A 14834-nucleotide genomic window follows, 5' to 3' on the forward strand; every position below is an offset into this window, starting at 1 on the left:
ACAGGTATTGTAATACATAGGTGGTTGTTTTCTCCCTAGTACAGGTGGTGCTAGTGAGGTCCTGTTACCAGTAGTTACTGGTTGTGTGCTATTTTGTGCTAAAGTACATTTATATTTTACCTTCTAAGTGCTATTTCTGAAAGTGCTACTTCTGATTCCTGACAGTGGTCCAGGTGGCCCTGTCTTGTAAATATCCCCTTGTAAATTCTGCCCGTGCCTCTGGCACATTGTAAAGTGTGTGTTTTATCTAATGTGTTTTGGTGTAATACAAAGGCTATTTTTATATAACCTTGTGTGGAGTTTCCTTTGTGGTGGGCCTGGATGTTGTTGCTGGGGTGCGTGCGCAAATACTTAACTTACATCGCCTCCAAGTTTAGCCTTGCTGCTCGCGCCACGTTACCTAGAGGGTGAGTAGGGGTTATCTTGGCGTGTAACTCCCTTGCCCTGACTTGGGGGTGGTGGTCTCTGACTGACTTTGGCGAAAGCCCTGGCCAGCCGGGGATCCCATTTCCAACACAGTCTTTCTTGTTTCGAGGGGGATCCAGCGGAAGATCTTTTTGAGAATGCGAAGGACGTTGAAGCAGGAGGACGATACGGCGTTGACTTGTCTGGACATTGAGAGGGAGGAGTCTAGAATGAAGCCAAGGTTGCGTGCATGGTCTGTGGGTGTGGGCGCAGATCCCAAAGCGGAAGGCCACCAGGAGTCGTCCCAAGCTGAGGGGGAGGATCCAAGGATGAGCACCTCCGTTTTGTCTGAGTTGAGTTTTAAGCGGCTCTGTTTCATCCATTCGGCTACTTCTTTCATACCTTCGTGAAGGTTGTTTTTGGCGGTGTTGGGGTCTTTGGTGAGGGAAAGGATTAGCTGGGTGTCGTCGGCGTAGGAGATGATGTTGAGGTTGTGTTGACGTGCGATGGAGGCGAGGGGATTCATGTAGACGTTGAAGAGGGTGGGACTGAGTGAGGAGCCTTGAGGTACGCCGCAGATGACTTCGGTGGGCTCGGAGTAGAATGGGGGGAGTCGGACTCTCTGTGTTCTCCCGGCTAGGAATGAGATGATCCAGTCCAAGGCTTTTCCTTGTATGCCGATGTTGTTGAGGCGTTGTATGAGGGTGTTGTGACAGACAGTGTCGAAGGCGGCGGAGAGGTCGAGTAGAATGAGGGCCACTGTTTCACCGTTGTCCAGGAGTGCTCTGATGTCGTCGGTCGCCGCAATGAGGGCGGTTTCGGTGCTGTGTTTGGCTCGAAAGCCGTTCTGTGAGGGATCCAAGGAGTTGTTGGATTCAAGGAAGGCTGCTAGTTGGCTATTGACGGCTTTCTCGATGACTTTGGCCGGGAAAGGGAGTAGGGAAATGGGTCGGTAGTTTTTCAGATCTGAGGGGTCTGCTGTTGGTTTTTTCAGAAGGGCGCTGAGTTCGGCGTGTTTCCATATTTCTGGAAAGGTGGCGGAGTCGAAGGAGCAGTTGATGACATAGCGGAGTTGGGGAGCGATGATGGAGTCAGCTTTGTTGAAGATGAAGTGGGGGCAGGGGTCAGAAGGTGAGCCAGAGTGGATTGAGTTCATGAGGCGAATGGTGTCTTCAGTGGTGATTGGGTTCCAGGAGTTGAGGTAGTTAGTTGGAGGGGTGGGATCTGAAGTGGGTGGGGTGAGTTGGTCATTGGGAGTATTCTTGAAGCTGTTGTGGATGTCGGCAATTTTGTTGTAGAAGAAGGAGGATAGCGCATCGCAGAGGTCTTGGGAGTTAGTGATGTCGTTGGATGCTGCGGGAGGGTTGGTGAATTCTTTGACGATATTGAAGAGTTCCTTGCTGTTATGAGAATTGTTGTCGAGACGGTTCTTAAGTGCTGATTTCTTGGCGGATCGGATCAGTTGGTGGTGTTTGCGGGTGGCTGTCTTGAGGGAGTCCATGTTGTAGGAAGGTGGCTACCTGACTATGGTTACCCCAGATTTTTTTGCCTGTGTTTAGCTGGTTTTTTGACTTAGTTGACCTGGTTCCCTGCTAATCAGGGCCCCAGGCCATCTGCTCTCTCTGTAAAATGGATTCCATGTACCCTAGGTACATACCACAATTGGAAATGGACTCCTTGTCAGCCCCTGTATAATGCACTATAGGTGCCCAGGGCACAGGAGCCACTAAGGCCTACCAGGGGCTGCAGCATATCTTTTGCCACCCCTGGCTGGTTCTTAAATTGACACAACTGGCTGATCACTCAGCTGGGGTAAGGTGGTGTACACACCCCTTGCTTAGATATAGTATACCTATGTCTAAACCTATATCTGGACACATGTAAACCTGTGAGCCACTCCTATAGACAGGCCTCACCAATCCTGGAGGCTGGGTGCATGGTTTTTATGTGAGATGGAGCTCTAGCACGAGCTGAGCCTGTCTGCAGCCGTCGGGAACAAATCCCTAAGCTGTTTCAGGATAATGCCATACCATATACTATTAAGTGCCTTATAATCCTCGCGGTTATTTAGCAACTCTGGTTTGGCTTTATCAAAACATGTCGTGTAAGGTGTCATACGCTTTGGAATACCATCCCCTCGCCAGTTCTGGCGACGGGGATGGCATTCCACCCCTCTAGAGGGGTAAGACATGTTACTTTACTTTAATGCGGTTGATTTCTCCAAAGACCTTAAGATCCCCAAAATGGATGCCTCTGCCACAGACAAATGTCTGGACCCCTGGAGCTGACCGAAACCCAGTCAAGGGGGTCCTGGACAAAGGGTTTCCTGTCACAGGAGGGTGTCACCGCCCTCCAGACAGGAGATAGTGTATTGTAGCAGGGAGGTTTGAAAGAAACCAGACACTGCCTGGGGCGCACAAGGCTGCCCCTTGCATAATCCGGCCAAACCGGTTCTGGGGCACTCCAGCCCTCGTGCCAGGGCGGCCTGGATCAAAGGAAGGGGGTGTATCCACCCACTTCCTGGGTCCCACCCATAGGAGGGGACCTAGCAGGTAATCACGCCCACCAGATTCGAATAAGAGTGGGAGCAGTGCCAATGCACATCAGATTTCCTGGAAGAAACATTTGAAACGATATTCTGGACCCTTCGCCCTCCATCTCAACGTGGAAGCCCGAAGAATCTCCCTTGTGGTCAAGGAGTGACCACCCTGCAGCAGCAGGCACCATCCAGCCCTCGACGTCTACTTAGTTGCAGTTCCCGCCGGAACTCGAGCGACTGAGATCGACGAGATCAAGCCTGCCCAGCTTCTAACAGCCCGATCCACAGTCCCTGCAAAGCTGAGACCCGTGGAGGCGACCGGAAGCGTGGGGCACGCCATCTTGAAGTGACCACGAGACGCTGACCGTGCAGCCCACGAGTGACCCTCGAAGCTGTACACCGGGGTTTGAGAAGCCCCCACCCTGAGCTACTCCTGAGCCGAAGTTCAGCCCTCCACACTCGACGAGTGCTGCGTGGGGCCCTTTGGCACGATTTGGCTCAACGCGTTGGCCCGGTCACTTGCCAGCTGGCTTGTGGTCCCTGTGCCGACGAACTACAAAAGAAGACACGTGATTCTGGTTGCTCCAGATCCACACCAGCTCCCCTGAAAGGGAGCCCCGACTCTGACCTTCCTGGTCCGAGTAAGACGCCATCTTCCAATCCCGCGTGGATTGCTCTTACCAAGGCTTGTTTGCTCCAAACCGGAAGCCGACTGCACCGACGGTGAGAGCCTGCGTGGGACAGATCGTGACCTGCTCCTGGACGTCGCAGATGCCCCAGAGCCCACGTGACAGCGAAGAGAAGCGCCTCGACGACCACCTGATTGCGCCCGACATTGCCTGGTTCCGTCCTGGTTCCACCCTGGTCACTGCTGAGTGACCCAGACTCTGTCCCCTCTGCTTTCAGGTACTCTACACTTTGAGTCCACCCTTGGACTCCACCGGACACTTCGTCTTCACCCTGCCTGCAGCCCTTTCAGCTTCAAGCACCAAGAGCCTGCGTGTCAAAACCCGACGCCACTTCGACCCTGTGCACCCACTTCCTGTGGGTGAGGTAACTTTGCTCCGCCGGTGTTCCCACACTGGTGCACACCTCTAGGGTCTGTGTGTTAAGTTTTGTTCCTCTAGGTTCAGCGGAAGTGTCCTTAAACTTTAACTATTTGACTTTTACGCACCATTGGTTAACATTGGTGCATGCGTGCGCTTTCCGCACATCTCCCGAATCCCGAGGGCCATTCCCGACTTCAGCATTGCTTGTCCTGACTGCTCCCAGCGATTCCCTAGGCCCTAGGCCTAACCACTGTTCGAGTGGCCTCTCTTATACCACTTGTTTAGTATATGGTTTGAGTGGCCCCCTGCCCTCATCCATAATTGTGCAACTTTATATGTTTAAACAGTGCTTTTGATTTAACGCTTGTGCCCCTTTATTCATAAAGAATACTGGGGATTGTTTTTAGTAATAAACACATATATTTTTATAATATATACTTGTGTGGTGTCCTTTCATTTGGTATTACAGGATTGTATGTGGTAAAACAGTTCGCTTAACACGACCTCTTAAGTTAAGCCTTTAGGCTGCTTAGTCCATGCTACCACTAGGATAGCTTGTCTAATAAGGTTGACTTACAACCAGACACCATAAGGGGATTGTTTGGTCAGGTAGTAGGTGGTTCCAGAATTGGAAACATCCCCTACCAGGCCAACTTCTCACATTGGTGAGCAGCGGTGCGGATTTGAGCTTGCTGTTGTTTTACCATTGCAATCTTTATATCAAATTGAAAGATCACATCAAGTACCTCTAGGTACATATAAAATCAAAAGCTTAGCATATTAAGTTCTACTGAACTTAGTAGTTGTAGGTTGAAGGGAGTAGCACACCCCTGACTACAACTCACTAGCAAGGTCCAGTAGGAAAACACTTAGTGTAGGTAAGTGCACCACTTACACCTCACTAGTAACCATGTCCGACACAGGAAAGGCCTCAGGGTCTAGTCCTGTGACAGTTGACCCTACCCAGGCAACTTCTGGATATGACAAACTAACCCGCAGAGACTTGATTGTCTTGTGCAAAGCAAGAGGGTTAAAAAGGGGCAGAAGCCCCACCTGCCTAATCCTGATAGAACTCCTAGAACAGGATGACTTAGAGAAGGCAAAAGCAGCTTCCCTAGATACAGGAACTGGAGGGAACCCCCCTGCAGTTGATCCCCCTGAAGAGGAGGATGATGATGACTTGGATGAGGACTCAGAGGTTGAGGACTTAGAAGTACAGGATCAGGGTAGCCAGGTTCCAGTTGGTAGGCTTAGCCAGGCCAACTTGGACCTACTGGGGAATGGAGAGGGCCAGCACCTCCCCAGAACCCAACATATGATTCCCCCAGGCAACAGAAGAGTGAGATCTCCCTCAGGAGACTCTCATCTTTCTAGTGCCTCCAGGGAATCACAGAGAGGCATGAATGCTTCTCAAAAGTTAGAGCATAGGGCCAGAATGAGGGCTGTCAAACTCCAGATAGAGAGGGAGGAGGTAGCCTTGGCTCAAGCTAAACTTGCCTTGGCAAGAGAGCAGAAGTTGTGTGGCTTAGATGCCACTGGTGGCAGCAATATTCCTAAAGAGAAACCCAGGTCCTATGATAGTAGAAACCTGACAAAGATTGTGCCCCCCTTCAAAGAAGGGGATGACATCCACAAATGGATGACTGCTCTTGAGAGAGCCTGCATGGTACAGCAGGTTCCTGAGGAACAGTGGGCAGCAATCTTATGGTACTCCTTTTCAGAGAAAGGGAGGGACAAGCTCCTCACTGTCAGACATGAGGATGCAAACAATTACAAAGTCCTGAAGAGTGTTCTGATAGATGGGTTTGGCTTAACCACTGAACAGTACAGGTTCAAGTTCAGAGACACCCAGAAGACACAGACTCAGGACTGGACTGATTTTGTAGATTGTGCTACTAAGGCTCTGGAGGGTTGGCTACATGGCAGCAAAGTACATGACTTTACAGGATTGTATAATTTGATTATGAGGGAGCAGATCCTAAGTAATTGTCAGAACCAGCTCTTACACCAGCACCTGGTAGACTCTGATCTGACCTCTCCCCAAGAATTGGGAAAGAAGGCAGACAAATGGGTCAGAACCAGGATTAGGCCTAAGAATCAGGACAGTAACCAGAAGAAGGAGTCTACCAAGCCTCAAGATAAGGGTGGGGATAAAAGTAAAGAAAAGACTTCCCCAGGGCCCCAAAACTCCAAGGATGGGGGTGGGTCCCAAGACACTTCTTCAACTGAGAAAAAACCCTATTGTTATCCCTGTAAACAGGTGGGGCATTACAAAACAGACAGCTGTTGTCCCAAGAATAACAATAAAGAAAATATACCTCCAAAGCCAGCTTCAACACCTCCTGTTACTGTCAGCAGTAATCCCCCAGGAAGTGGGAGCACACCCAGGAATCTGGGTGGGTTTACTTTTGGAAATCAGGTGGACCCTGGCCTATCCAGGTCCCCATCACCCAATGATCTTGTTTATGAGGCTGGCATGGGGTTTGCCAACTTCTCTGCTTGCCCAAATACTTTGAGCAAGTATAGACAAGAACCCATCATCAATGGTTTAAGAGTTGAAGCTTTTAGAGACACAGGGGCTAGCATCACCATGGTGGCTGATGGCATAGTCCCCTCTAAGCAACTTTTACCTGGTGCCACATACCAGGTAATAAACATTGATGGCATCCAAACAAATCATCCCATGGCAGTAGTAAGTCTCAGCTGGGGAGGTGTCATTGGCCCAAAGAGAGTGGCAGTGTCACCAAACTTGCCTGTAGACTGCCTACTTGGTAATGATTTGGAGATCTCAGCCTGGGCTGAGGTTGAACAGGAAACCCATTCTAGAATGGTAAATTCCAATGGAAAGGTTAGTGGGGCTGTAATGGCTACAGCCCCAATTCAAGATGTCCTTCCTGAAAAGGTTGGTAGGGCGGAGATACTCCCTGCCCCATCTTTAGCAAAAGCTCTTCCTGAACAGAATAGCAAAGCTGTTATGATAACAGCAGAAACCCAAACTGAGTCTCCTCCTAAAAAGGTTGGTGGGGCTGTGATGGCCACAGCCCAAACTCAAACTGACACGTGTGTGGTGAAACCTGAAATGATGGATAACTCCACACAAACTGAGAGCATGGAGGAGGAAGAGAAATCTCCCCCTCACCAGACGTTAGAACAGGATCAGCCTCCTCAGGGAACTGATCTTACCCCTGATGAAGGAACTGCCCCAGAGGTTGTTAGGCCTGGCCTGACAGAGCCTCTGATGGCGGTGGACCCTTCTCAGGTGGGACCCAGTCTGGAGCAGGTAACCTGCCCCTCTCTACCTTGCCTTAGCCAGCCCAGGGCTGCAGAGGACAAGAAGGACAGTGAGACCCAGAGGGCCCCCTGTCAAATAAAGCACCCCCATCAAAAGATTAGGTGCACCAAAACTAGTAGCCCTAGTAAGGTGAAAACTTTAAAAACTCCTAAGGGAGCCCCCTTAAAAACAGTTAGGGACCTCCCACAGATGGATTCTGTTGGGCACAGCCAAACCTGGGACCCAAAGGGCCCAAACCTGAACTGTCCCTCCAGCAAGCCAAACAGAGGGACCCAGCCTCCAGCTTTAGGTAGCCAGAGGTTGACCCTGAGAGCACAGTGCAACTCAGTTAAAGAAAGAAAGGCACACATGGTGGAAGATAATTGGAGGAAGCTAAGCCCTAAATTAGTAGAGCCTCACTTCAATACTCCATATCCAAACCAGCCTTTAACTTTGCATAAACACACCCAAGGTAGTGATTCCCTATGGTGGAGACCCTCTAATACCCAAAGGGTGAGGGACTGCTTAGTGGACCATGAGACAGGGGGTACCCATGCTAGTGCAGGTACTTCCTTATATGGCCACTCAGGCAATATAGGCTTACCTGGCCAAGGATAGCCTTATCTCCTTTCGTTTGGGGGGGGGTTATGTAGGAAGGTGGCTACCTGACTATGGTTACCCCAGATTTTTTGCCTGTGTTTAGCTGGTTTTTTGACTTAGTTGACCTGGTTCCCTGCTAATCAGGGCCCCAGGCCATCTGCTCTCTCTGTAAAATGGATTCCATGTACCCTAGGTACATACCACAATTGGAAATGGACTCCTTGTCAGCCCCTGTATAATGCACTATAGGTGCCCAGGGCACAGGAGCCACTAAGGCCTACCAGGGGCTGCAGCATATCTTTTGCCACCCCTGGCTGGTTCTTAAATTGACACAACTGGCTGATCACTCAGCTGGGGTAAGGTGGTGTACACACCCCTTGCTTAGATATAGTATACCTATGTCTAAACCTATATCTGGACACATGTAAACCTGTGAGCCACTCCTATAGACAGGCCTCACCAATCCTGGAGGCTGGGTGCATGGTTTTTATGTGAGATGGAGCTCTAGCACGAGCTGAGCCTGTCTGCAGCCGTCGGGAACAAATCCCTAAGCTGTTTCAGGATAATGCCATACCATATACTATTAAGTGCCTTATAATCCTCGCGGTTATTTAGCAACTCTGGTTTGGCTTTATCAAAACATGTCGTGTAAGGTGTCATACGCTTTGGAATACCATCCCCTCGCCAGTTCTGGCGACGGGGATGGCATTCCACCCCTCTAGAGGGGTAAGACATGTTACTTTACTTTAATGCGGTTGATTTCTCCAAAGACCTTAAGATCCCCAAAATGGATGCCTCTGCCACAGACAAATGTCTGGACCCCTGGAGCTGACCGAAACCCAGTCAAGGGGGTCCTGGACAAAGGGTTTCCTGTCACAGGAGGGTGTCACCGCCCTCCAGACAGGAGATAGTGTATTGTAGCAGGGAGGTTTGAAAGAAACCAGACACTGCCTGGGGCGCACAAGGCTGCCCCTTGCATAATCCGGCCAAACCGGTTCTGGGGCACTCCAGCCCTCGTGCCAGGGCGGCCTGGATCAAAGGAAGGGGGTGTATCCACCCACTTCCTGGGTCCCACCCATAGGAGGGGACCTAGCAGGTAATCACGCCCACCAGATTCGAATAAGAGTGGGAGCAGTGCCAATGCACATCAGATTTCCTGGAAGAAACATTTGAAACGATATTCTGGACCCTTCGCCCTCCATCTCAACGTGGAAGCCCGAAGAATCTCCCTTGTGGTCAAGGAGTGACCACCCTGCAGCAGCAGGCACCATCCAGCCCTCGACGTCTACTTAGTTGCAGTTCCCGCCGGAACTCGAGCGACTGAGATCGACGAGATCAAGCCTGCCCAGCTTCTAACAGCCCGATCCACAGTCCCTGCAAAGCTGAGACCCGTGGAGGCGACCGGAAGCGTGGGGCACGCCATCTTGAAGTGACCACGAGACGCTGACCGTGCAGCCCACGAGTGACCCTCGAAGCTGTACACCGGGGTTTGAGAAGCCCCCACCCTGAGCTACTCCTGAGCCGAAGTTCAGCCCTCCACACTCGACGAGTGCTGCGTGGGGCCCTTTGGCACGATTTGGCTCAACGCGTTGGCCCGGTCACTTGCCAGCTGGCTTGTGGTCCCTGTGCCGACGAACTACAAAAGAAGACACGTGATTCTGGTTGCTCCAGATCCACACCAGCTCCCCTGAAAGGGAGCCCCGACTCTGACCTTCCTGGTCCGAGTAAGACGCCATCTTCCAATCCCGCGTGGATTGCTCTTACCAAGGCTTGTTTGCTCCAAACCGGAAGCCGACTGCACCGACGGTGAGAGCCTGCGTGGGACAGATCGTGACCTGCTCCTGGACGTCGCAGATGCCCCAGAGCCCACGTGACAGCGAAGAGAAGCGCCTCGACGACCACCTGATTGCGCCCGACATTGCCTGGTTCCGTCCTGGTTCCACCCTGGTCACTGCTGAGTGACCCAGACTCTGTCCCCTCTGCTTTCAGGTACTCTACACTTTGAGTCCACCCTTGGACTCCACCGGACACTTCGTCTTCACCCTGCCTGCAGCCCTTTCAGCTTCAAGCACCAAGAGCCTGCGTGTCAAAACCCGACGCCACTTCGACCCTGTGCACCCACTTCCTGTGGGTGAGGTAACTTTGCTCCGCCGGTGTTCCCACACTGGTGCACACCTCTAGGGTCTGTGTGTTAAGTTTTGTTCCTCTAGGTTCAGCGGAAGTGTCCTTAAACTTTAACTATTTGACTTTTACGCACCATTGGTTAACATTGGTGCATGCGTGCGCTTTCCGCACATCTCCCGAATCCCGAGGGCCATTCCCGACTTCAGCATTGCTTGTCCTGACTGCTCCCAGCGATTCCCTAGGCCCTAGGCCTAACCACTGTTCGAGTGGCCTCTCTTATACCACTTGTTTAGTATATGGTTTGAGTGGCCCCCTGCCCTCATCCATAATTGTGCAACTTTATATGTTTAAACAGTGCTTTTGATTTAACGCTTGTGCCCCTTTATTCATAAAGAATACTGGGGATTGTTTTTAGTAATAAACACATATATTTTTATAATATATACTTGTGTGGTGTCCTTTCATTTGGTATTACAGGATTGTATGTGGTAAAACAGTTCGCTTAACACGACCTCTTAAGTTAAGCCTTTAGGCTGCTTAGTCCATGCTACCACTAGGATAGCTTGTCTAATAAGGTTGACTTACAACCAGACACCATAAGGGGATTGTTTGGTCAGGTAGTAGGTGGTTCCAGAATTGGAAACATCCCCTACCAGGCCAACTTCTCACACATGTTGTCTGAAGTTGGTTCTTTTCTCCAATTCTTCTCCAGGGTGCGGCATGTCTTCTTGGATTTTTTAAGGTCATCATTGAACCAGGGAGCTTTTTTGCTGGATGATTTCGACTGGTGTTTTTTCAGGGGTGCTAGTTCGTCCGCACTGTGAGTAATCCATTGCCTGAGGTTGGTGGCCGCTAGGTCTGGGTCCGTTGCCAGGGTGGGAATGTTTTGGCTGAGTGATGTGAGGAGTTGTTCGGTGGAGATTTTGTTCCATTTTCTTCGGGGAATGGGTTGTAGACGGTTGTGGGTCAGTGTTGTTTTGTAGCTGAAGTGAACACAGCTATGATCCGTCCAGTGGAGGGCTGTAGTATGATCGAAGGAGATGTGCTTGCTGGAGGTGAAGATAGGGTCGAGCGTGTGTCCGGCGGTGTGAGTGGGGGTGTCAACGAGTTGTTTGAGTCCGAGATTGGACATGTTGTCCAGGAGGGTGGTGTTGTTGTTGTCGTGAATGTTGTCAAGGTGGTAGTTGAGGTCTCCTAGAAGAATGTAGTTCTCGGAGGCGAGGGCGTGCGGGCTGATGAAGTCAGTGATGTCGTCACTGAATTGAGATCGGGTGCCTGGGGGCCTGTAGATGAGTGTTCCTCTAAGTGTGGTCCTGGGGTCGGTGTGGATCTGAAAGTGGAGGTGTTCGGCGGTTGCGAGATTTACGTCAGAGCTGGTTGTAATTTTGATGGTGTTTCTATGGACGATGGCGATGCCTCCTCCAGTTTTTTTATTGGTGCGGTCTTTTCGAATGATCTTGTAAGTGTCCGGTATGGCTATGGCGATGTCGGGGGCAGAAGATGCATTCATCCACGTTTCAGTAAGGAAGGCGATGTCAGGTGACGCAGTGTCGATTAGGTCCCAGAGTTCGGTTGCATGTCTGTGGACCGAGCGGGTGTTCAGTAGGATGCATTTCAAGTCGTTGGGTTCGGAGCTGTGTGTGGAGGAAGTGTGTTTGGTGAGGGTCCTGACGCAGTTGAACTTACAGGAGAGGCAGGAGAATGGGCCGTGGGTACGTCCTGGGGTAGCTTCGCAGCAAAGTGGGGTGCGTCCAGCGTTGAGGGCGGGGAGAGTAGCGGCATCATAAGTTACTCTGGGGGGTTGGGAGCGGCATAGAGCAGGGGGACGGGCGCTGGGCGCGGTCCAGGCGCGGACGGGCATAGACGGGCTTACCTTTGGCGCACCTTCGGCGCGAATGGGGCGCGGTCGCTGCGCGTGGACGCTGCGCGTCAGAAGCTCTACCATAAGTAGTTAGTGGAGGGGGCGGGGCGAGGGGTGGTCAGCTGGGAGGCGGGATGGAGCTGCAGGCAGGGACAAAACAACAACAACAAGATGGCAGGCAAAGCGGAAGTGAGGACGACGGGGCTGGGGTGGGCAGGGTCGCCGGTCTAGTCGGTACAAAAAACAGCCAAGGCAGCAAATATGCAACAAGCGCACCAAACGAGGATACAGTCCTAGCGCATACAACAACAACGCTAATCAAGCGCAGGCACAATAGCGCTAGCGTTAGGCTGGAAAACAAAGTGCAGGCAAGCGTAGGCACAAGCGTGGGTACAAGCTACGATACCGCAGGAGGCTTGGTGAGGAGCGTGGTGGGAGCGACCTCTGCAGATGGATGCAGGACAGTCACAGCGCTTCCTTGGGGGATACGAGTCTTTACTCTGTTGTGGGAGGGGTGGTCAGCTGGGAGGCGGGATGCGGGTGGAGCTGCAGGCAGGGACAAAACAACAACAACAAGATGGCAGGCAAAGCGGAAGTGAGGACGACTGGGCTGGGGTGGGCAGGGTCGCCGGTCTAGTCGGTACAAAAAACAGCCAAGGCAGCAAATATGCAACAAGCGCACCAAACGAGGATACAGTCCTAGCGCATACAACAACAACGCTAATCAAGCGCAGGCACAATAGCGCTAGCGTTAGGCTGGAAAACAAAGTGCAGGCAAGCGTAGGCACAAGCGTGGGTACAAGCTACGATACCGCAGGAGGCTTGGTGAGGAGCGTGGTGGGAGCGACCTCTGCAGATGGATGCAGGACAGTCACCCAGTCACCATAGAGGGAGTTTGTGGACAAAGTTGTGATACCACTCGTGTGTTGAAAGTATATGTCTTGGTGTTTTGATTCAGGGACAGTCCTCTGGTTGATTTACAACACATCCGAGGAGGTGCCTTGGGGTGCCAACCCCCCTTGCCATGGCCACTAATAAAGTGAGCCCTACAGGTGCAAGCCCCCCTTGCCATGGCCACATCTGAGGGGTGCCCTGCAGGTACAAGGCCCCCTTGGCAGTGCCACATCTGAGGGGTGCCCTGCAGGTACAAGCCCCCCTTGCCATGGCCACATCTGAGGGGTGCCCTGCAGGTACAAGCCCCCCCCTTGCCATGGCCACATCTGAGGGTTGCCCTGCAGGTACAAGGCCCCCTTGGCAGTGCCACATCTGAGGGGTGCCCTGCAGGTACAAGCCCCCCTTGCCATGGCCACATCTGAGGGGTGCCCTGCAGGTACAAGGCCCCCTTGCCATGGCCACATCTGAGGGGTGCCCTGCAGGTACAAGGCCCCCTTGGCGGTGCCACATCTGAGGGGTGCCCTGCAGGTACAAGGCCCCCTTGCCATGGCCACATCTGAGGGGTGCCCTGCAGGTACAAGGCCCCCTTGGCAGTGCCACATCTGAGGGGTGCCCTGTGGGTACAAGCCCCCCTTGCCATGGCCACATCTGAGGGGGGCCCTGCAGGTACAAGCCCCCCTTGCCATGGCCACATCTGAGGGGTGCCCTGCAGGTACAAGGCCCCCTTGGCAGTGCCACATCTGAGGGGTGCCCTGCAGGTACAAGGCCCCCTTGGCAGTGCCACATCTGAGGGGTGCCCTGCAGGTACAAGCCCCCCTTGCCATGGCCACATCTGAGGGGTGCCCTGCAAGTACAAGGCCCCCTAGGCGGTGCCACATCTGAGGGGTGCCCTGCAGGTACAAGCCACCCTTGCCATGGCCACATCTGAGGGGTGCCCTGTGGGTACAAGCCCCCCTTGGCAGTGCCACATCTGAGGGGTGCCCTGCAGGTACAAGCCCCCCTTGCCATGGCCACATCTGAGGGGTGCCCTGCAGGTACAAGCCCCCCCCCTTGCCATGGCCACATCTGAGGGGTGCCCTGCAGGTACAAGGCCCCCTTGGCGGTGCCACATCTGAGGGGTGCCCTGCAGGTACAAGCCCCCCTTGCCATGGCCACATCTGAGGGGTGCCCTGTGGGTACAAGCCCCCCTTGGCAGTGCCACATCTGAGGGGTGCCCTGTGGGTACAAGGCCCCCTTGGCGGTGCCACATCTGAGGGGTGCCCTGCAGGTACAAGCCACCCTTGCCATGGCCACATCTGAGGGGTGCCCTGTGGGTACAAGCCCCCCTTGGCAGTGCCACATCTGAGGGGTGCCCTGTGGGTACAAGCCCCCCTTGGCAGTGCCACATCTGAGGGGTGCCCTGCAGGTACAAGCCCCCCTTGCCATGGCCACATCTGAGGGGTGCCCTGCAGGTACAAGCCCCCCCCCCCTTGCCATGGCCACATCTGAGGGGTGCCCTGCAGGTACAAGGCCCCCTTGGCGGTGCCACATCTGAGGGGTGCCCTGCAGGTACAAGCCCCCCTTGCCATGGCCACATCTGAGGGGTGCCCTGTGGGTACAAGCCACCCTTGCCATGGCCACATCTGAGGGGTGCCCTGTGGGTACAAGGCCCCCTTGGCAGTGCCACATCTGAGGGGTGCCCTGCAGGTACAAGCCCCCCCCTTGCCATGGCCACATCTGAGGGGTGCCCTGCAGGTACAAGCCACCCTTGCCATGGCCACATCTGAGGGGTGCCCTGTGGGTACAAGCCCCCCTTGGCAGTGCCACATCTGAGGGGTGCCCTGCAGGTACAAGCCCCCCTTGCCATGGCCACATCTGAGGGGTGCCCTGCAGGTACAAGCCCCCCCCCCCCTTGCCATGGCCACATCTGAGGGGTGCCCTGCAGGTACAAGGCCCCCTTGGCGGTGCCACATCTGAGGGGTGCCCTGCAGGTACAAGCCCCCCTTGCCATGGCCACATCTGAGGGGTGCCCTGCAGGTACAAGCCCCCCCCCCCCCTTGCCATGGCCACATCTGAGGGGTGCCTTGCAGGTACAAGGCCCCTTGGCGGTGC

At 53.4% G+C, this 14834-nt stretch overlaps 1 protein-coding gene across 1 annotated transcript in view; it reads right to left on the reverse strand.

Moving 5' to 3' along the window:
* Positions 1–14834, reverse strand: part of GDAP2 (ganglioside induced differentiation associated protein 2) — a 228520-nt gene that overhangs the window by 131608 nt on the left and 82078 nt on the right. The gene's annotated exons all lie outside the window — the stretch shown is intronic.

The sequence above is a fragment of the Lissotriton helveticus genome, chromosome 8 (genome assembly GCF_964261635.1).
Source record: "Lissotriton helveticus chromosome 8, aLisHel1.1, whole genome shotgun sequence".
NCBI classification, from domain to species: domain Eukaryota; kingdom Metazoa; phylum Chordata; class Amphibia; order Caudata; family Salamandridae; genus Lissotriton; species Lissotriton helveticus.